Genomic DNA, 7,691 nt, shown 5'->3' with positions numbered 1-7,691 from the left:
GACCACAAGAATAAAAGGTTGAAAGAATTTATGTGCCATCAGCTGTCTTTCAAATGCATGGAATAAGGTAACATTTGATTATCAGAGAGTAGCACTAAGGGACAATCGGTGCAACCGAGTGTCAGATTCTCAGGCCGTCCAACCTATCATCCTCAACGACCATCGATCTTACAGATTATTGGTCCATGAATAGAATAACGGACATGCATAGACGTACAATCTTTGATGCTATATATTTGGTCATATTTGTGTAACCCTTCCCTTCCAGTGCTTCCGTCCAAGATTAATACCAGTGTATCTTGGCTGTAAGTGGCTAATCCTAAAGAACGACGCAGATTGCGATAATGAAAAGACAGGTTATGACCCGATCTCCCATCCCGCTAAAACCGGTCAGATCTTAATCAGTTTAACATCAAGGCCTAAACATATCTGAGTTTAAACATATGGCACATTAAAGAGTTGTTTTGTTGAAAAAAACATACACATATTGCTTTCCACATCTGAAACTAAGTAAACATAAATTGCTCACTCTCTGTCAAGTCACACACTAAATTTACCTACTGTAAGAAGTTATATACAGACAATATTTTAATAGGGTCCAGGAACCTGTCCTAAGTTAGGCAAGCGGTGATTTCCAGCATATCGGACATCTGGGCAATTTTTCAAAACGCTATTTTTCACTTCAAACGTAATATAAATAATAATTTAGGCATTTATACAAGTGACAAACCCATAATCAACTCGCTAGGCTGTAAGCTGGCTTAGATATTGGATGGAAAAGAACCATTGCGCCACTTAATAACTAAACGATAACTAAATAACCGAAACGTGTCAAACTTGAAAAAATACAAACCCTCGTAATTTCGAGTAGAATAAAGTAATTTGACTGAAATTTGCAATATATTCATTTTTCATTGTCTTTTTTTTTTGGTAATAAAATGGCACGAAATCCCAGCTTAATAATACATAATGCTTCTTTAAGGGAATAACATGTCAATTAAAAAGATAAATGCTGTCAGCATATATACTGTAACATATGGATTTATGTTTATACATCTGTAAACTTTCAAAATTCAATCATAAGACAATCATTACTTTCTTCGGTGGAATGTCTATTTTAATTTTATGTTTACTATAAAAGCCTACAGTGCCAGGGATAGACAACCATTTAGTTGACAAGAGACGGTAGTGTAAACAAGATGAGAAGTTTTATAATCCTGGCTGTGTGTGTAGGTCAGTATTATGCTTTATTTTCCCAATTATTACGATTCGCTTGTCTCCAAGTCATACATCACCAAACCCCGGAGTACGAAAACATGAATGGTACTCTGGGGATGACAAAACACTGCAGCTTTATTATCAGCGATATTATTTGAGGTAGAATTTTTTAAAAAGTATTCCATCTGATGGTCATTGGCTTCAAACCGTAATTTAAAATATATATATATATATATATGATGAAATATATATATATATATATATATCATAGTATAAAATATATTTTATACTATGATATATGATACTGTACATTAGAACAACAACTCACTACAGCTATATATATATATATATATATATATATATATATATATATATCTCATCTCCACCTGCATTCTCTTGTATGATACTTAAGTATACAAAAAAGAGATATTGAATTTAAGCAGCCATGCCACATTTATTTCTCTTGGTGGGCGACTGGGCGCAGAAAAGATGCACCAATAATTTCATAGTGAATAAACAATAGGAATAGTAAATAAGACGTGTAATCAAGTTGATGAAGATATGGATGTCCCCAAATACTATTATCCATCCCATGTAAAAGTGATATATTTAAAGTAATAGTACTGGTAGTATGCAGTTTGGGATTTTGTCGGTTATATTATACCATAATAATTTTTAGTGCCATTTTTATTTCTTATTGGTCTGTTTAGTGGAAGAACATTATGGGATATTATTCAAAGTAATAATCGGGTGATGCTGCTTGACAGACTATAATAAGATTTATAAAAATAATTAGAAATACACGTAGTAGATATTAAAAGTTCTTAAATAAATGTCCTATTAAGATTTGATATTCAACTAAAATGAAATCTATTTCTCCCTAAATAATCTTTTGAAGTAACTGACCTGGCCTATATTTACCAAGTAGAGCTATAATAAGAAGCCCAATAGGTTGAATAAGTCATTTTATCTGAAACTTCTCTTCCTTTTTATGCGAGCAGCTCTAGCGGCGAGTGAAAGTTGTCAGACAATCAGCGACTGTACAGCTACAAGTTGTAAATCAGCTACCTTAAGATGTTATCATGGTCTTTGTACCTGTTCTACCCGCTGTACCCAGGACTCAGGTAAGAAATAAGTGTGGGGTATATATTTCATTATACACGAAAAATACCTTATTCGAAAGTTTAAATATATATTTTGAAAAAAAAAACCACACAGAAAAGAAGAAAAACAAACAAAATACAAAATTAAAATTCCCTATTAACTCAATCCTTAATTTTGTTTTTCTTTTAGCAACATGTCGAACCAAAGAAAACTGCATCGAAACAGCTCAACACCATCGTTGTAACTGTGCATCGGAGTACCATTGTATTGATAGCCATTGCCATTGTGGGTATCCCAGCACGTAATAAACAATATAGAAATGTATTACCTACGTGATTAAAATTAATATAACATATTTTTTCTTTCTTTTTTTTATATTTTTAGAAATTGTATTTTTATCTATGTGCTGTGAGATACTGAAACGTCGTAGTTAACTGTAGATAATTAGTCGTCTCTAGTTACGCCCCAGTCGACTTTTTACTTACTGGATTTATGGTGATTAGACTTAATATCAAGGGGTGGGACTGCGAGTGCGTATGATCTAATGCGTGTGTAGGGGGTGTCATTGAGTCAAGTGGTGTGGTTTCGATTCCTGTCGTCTGTCCAACTTAGTGCGTTTTCTCTCAGTAATTTGGTTTCCTCCACTGCTTAAGCCCCTACGCGCAAACTAATTATTTAAATAAAACTGAACCATATTTTAATTCCGACATGGCCTAAATTGTGTCCAGTGGATGTTAAACTTAATCCCCATCTTTCGAAAACTGGTGTCGTCAAAGAGAGAACTTACAGTCGTGGCCAAAAGAATAGGACCACGCTTGAAAATGGTTGGATTTCTTACATGTAAATTCATTTGATCATATATCTGCCCCCTGAAGACCGGTTTCCACAAATGAGGTATCAATTAACTAAATTACAGAAGTGTCGATGCAATTTACAGTATGTTCTATTACGAAAAGGAATAGTGACATGAAGATTTCTGAAAGAAATGAACACAATCCCCTTAACACAATACACAATGGTCAATAGTGATAAACAAAATCTTCTAAATATGTTATTCGGTCACGAGAAAAAAAAACAGATGTGTAAAATGTATTTTCCTGAATGACTATACACTATACTAGTAATCAAAGTTTCACTAGTGAACCCTACTTTCGATGTGTACTGTTACTAGACAGTGGAATTATTATAATAAACTTACAAACAACTCGAGCTTGATGTTTTCTGGCGGACATTAATGTTTTGTTATTGCAGATTATCAAACAATGTGCATTGTCGATGTTTAATGCTCTTTTTATTTGTCTAAATTATCAAACTGTCATGACCTGATTTAGTTATCATTGTCGACGTACAATATTCTATGTTCATGATCGTCGATCTTTTGCTTTATAGTATATTGTCAAATCATTCATTATTTTTTTTTGATAATCATTGTCATGTACTAATATAAAGAATTTGTCGAGGAATACTTGATACTTACAATTAACAAAGTTGGATTAACGTATTTCCAAAGGAAATTAAATAACACAGTGGGCCTCTTTCCTAGCATTTTTTCCATGTCATCGACAAAACGACCAGCGCCTAAAATAAAAATAGGGATTGCGGATGTTGACGATGAATTGGGAGTATTGTTATTAAATTAATGCCCACAATATAAATGCGTATTCTCATTTAAAAGGGGCACAATTACATATTTTGTTGTCTTGGCTTTAAATATGACTTTTGCAACACCTAGATTACGCGTTTGCGTAGATGATAGAATTATTTTTAATCGATGTATGTTTCCTGCCATTAACCTTGGCTTGCTTTCTTGCGTATGTCATATTGTCTGTGGACTCTGTCAAATCCGACATCGTACGGGATCGTTACAATATGTCGTATTACACCGAGTGTCGGAATACCCAGTTTTCTCAAAACCGGAAATATTGTAACTTCGAAAACCGGAAGTATTATTACAATGTAGCTTCGAATCACGAGAATGTTATTCCCTTTAAAAATGATAAACCTTTCTGTACCTTCAAAATTTTATTACATGCATTTTTATTTCATTTAACATGCGTAGGCATTTTGAATAGGTCTAGTCTGTCGTTAATTTATCTTCTTCGCCGTCTTCAGTTGATCGCACTCTTGTCTTTGCTATCACGTGTTCATTGCTAATGGGCGTACTCGATTGAACGTTCCAGAATTGAATTCTCTCAATCCCACAAATAGTGACAATCTAGTGAAAATCGGTACTTCGGGCTACAACGCATGCGTCGACTGGATATCGCATCCAACCATGCAGCCGAAACCTGTTCGTCGTGTTTAATTACGTCACAATTCTACTCACACCACCTCCGTCGTCGGGACTGACAGAACTGTGACAGGACTGAATTCCGCGTCACTCGATTGCAATCCTCTCAATTCGGGACGTTCCGGACTGTGAATCGAGCATTCCCAGGTCGTCGTCCACACGGTTAGAAGAGATCCGTAGGGTGACCAAACATATAGGTTATTTAGGTTCAATCGGCATGCACAACGAATGTTTCCAACAGGTGCTAGTAATCCGTGGATATTCTTGTGTATTTGTCACAACTGTCGTACAAGAGATTAAAATTATCAAAGTAATCAACAAAGACCCACGGTGGCGAGTTTTAATCCCACACATAATTGATTGGTGATTGCTTGTTAATCTTTTGTGACTTCACGCCCATCGAGTTTTAATCTCGCCGATAATTGATTGGCGAGTGTTTGCTTCAAACCTACCGATTGAAGGTCGGATTATACGGTGTCGTAACGGATGATTGATGTTTTAATCCGGAATATTCAGAGGTCGAATTACCCAGAGATTTTTTGGCTGAAGTAATAATGAAATAAATCGGGATATGAAAATGGTGTCGGATTTCACGGGGTGCCGGAATGATCAGATGTCGGGTGTGACAGAGTGCACTGTATATTTGTATGATTAATTTTGGTATCAGACCACCTGTATTATGCTGTTCATATTTTTTTATATACTCATACCTTATGTAAGAACTATATAATTTTGCCTATTGTGGGTCTTTTTTTCTAGCTCCAAATGGTATATAAATTGTTATATGGACATTTATTCACACGATAAGCCATAGCCATCGGGTGGCTTAAATATTGAATGGTTTAGAATACCTTCACCATTTAAAAAAAAACCTGAATATTACGGGTCTTGCTTCTGGCGTCAAATGCTAAATACATTATTATTTCGACATTTATTCACATACCAAGTCCATAATCAGCTGTCTAGATCAAAGGGTGGTTTCGATATTGAATTTATTAGACCACAATCGGTTAAGGTGAAATCAGAGGTGGTTTATTATCGTAGCACATGTAATGGCACTTGACAATAAAGACTATCATCAAAACTTCAAACACTTATTTCATCTGTGTAGAAATATATTGCCTACAACAAAACTGTAAATTAGCTATCTACCGTATATCCATCCAATAATAATTGCTTCAATGGCCGTTGTCAAAAACACAGTAACTGAAGACATATACCAATCTACAAGTTGAAAAATATATACTCCTGCCTGCAATATAAAACAATTGTGTTTCGTTCATTTATTATCTGGAAACTAAACTTCTTTTTGTTTGGTAAGACGAGTTTAAGAATGGATGGAAAGGGGGTGCCTTATTGTCGATTCATAGCCATATTTTCAGATGCCTACTTAAAGGAGCTAAATCGCCAATATTTGGACCTAGAAATTGACACAAATAGGTCACCACGCAAATAATACTGTAATATGAATTTATATAAACTGTTTTACTTTCAATGGTTTCCGTTTTTACTCTAATATCAAATCTGTTATGTTCCACGAAATACGCCAGAAGTCTCAATCGAATGGCAATCTCTAGCGTCTGGTTATTCCAGTCAAAATAGTATTTATTGCGTATTGTGCATACTCTTCAGATAGGAATAGTCCGTCTCCGTTTGACATGACTTGTGGAATATATGTCTAGCCTCGTTCTTCCGAGTCCCTTGTTACAAATGGGGCTGAAACGCATTATGGTACGCGATTCGTGTACCAATGGTAAAATGTTTATTTTGTCTTAGATATTGGATATTATAAATCCATCTTTTCCCGGTAAAAACACAACATCAATGTTGATTTAAATTGACAAATAATTCGTTTTTTCACTGTCAAAGACTTTGGGTGATATGGAGTTGGAGACTTAGCTACTTTAAATATAGATTTATGTTTTTTTTAACATATTTATTAAACGAACATTTTCATTGCAGTAGCACCACTGTAGCAACATATATATACCGATAAATTCCATTATCAGTTAAGGTGACTTCGCATTCCTGGCCAAATTTGTAAACACGGGGTGGAACCCGATACCTTCAGGTTGGCGAGCCAGTACCTTACTCACTGAACCAAAAGTTTACTAATAATAATTAAAACTAAGAATAGAATCACTGCTATACAACTGACTTAGTAGAAAGAGTTGGTGAAGTCCAAGTCTCACTACAAGATAAGACAGCTTACAACTGATTATAGTGGGGCGGATATGAAACATTTTTTGGTCGAGTTGAGCACTTCCGGAAAGAAGAATGAAAATTTGGCCATGGGGGTTTTGGGGTATGCTGATTTCAAAAATGGCGGGAACCACGACGTCGCTCCAGCCGTTCCTGCCAAAAATCGAGAAATTCAAAATGGCCGCCATAAAACACGTTCTCGTCCTTAAAATTTCTGTAAGTGCACCGATTTCAATGATCTTGATGTCTATACCTATGTTTTTGAGGTCAGGAAATCCAGTAAAAGACATACGAAGACTCATATTGTTCTCCTTCATAGTGTTTTCTAAAAACGGTCATAATTATTATTTGCACCTTCTTCTTTGCTAAAAGGATGTCAAGAATTCATTATGTTCCATTTCAGTGGAAATTAGCTATTACTTATCAAAGACAAACAGTCTACATTTCATGTCAATCACCATGTTATATATGCAGACCATAGTGTTGTAAAAATATTCAGTAAATGTCTGAACTTTCTTCATAAATCCGATATATTCAGTGAAAATACATTTAACAAGGTATCAGTATACTTCTATTTTTCAGAAACAAGTGATGGCCATCTGGTCAATCACCTACCATGTCCAAAAGACTTAAACCGCTCCTGGGGCATGTGCTAAAGTTACATCTGTTCAACCGACCAACTGGGAAATTTGTGCTCTGTGTCAAGAACTTGATGGAACCCCTAAACCCATCAGCATCAGGTTACCCGTCTCTGGCTACTAATTTATCTGTCTTTCAGGAATTGAAGAAAGTGCCTTACATATACATATCCCGACTAGATGGTGGTGATAGCATGAAAATAAACGATTGTAAAGCATAAAGCTAGATGGCAGAAAAG

The 7,691-nt window shown here is 35.2% G+C and overlaps 1 long non-coding RNA gene across 1 annotated transcript; it reads left to right on the top strand.

Moving 5' to 3' along the window:
• Positions 1–1,142: 1,142 nt before the first annotated feature.
• Positions 1,143–2,651, top strand: LOC130013063 (uncharacterized). Its single transcript, XR_008788365.1, has 3 exons — positions 1,143–1,233; positions 2,220–2,342; positions 2,512–2,651. It is a non-coding gene; the product is annotated as an uncharacterized LOC130013063 (long non-coding RNA).
• Positions 2,652–7,691: the final 5,040 nt, after the last annotated feature.

Source organism: Patella vulgata, chromosome 5 (genome assembly GCF_932274485.2).
Source record: "Patella vulgata chromosome 5, xgPatVulg1.2, whole genome shotgun sequence".
Classification (NCBI taxonomy): Eukaryota; Metazoa; Mollusca; class Gastropoda; family Patellidae; genus Patella; species Patella vulgata.
This window is presented reverse-complemented; position numbering and strand designations above follow the sequence as displayed.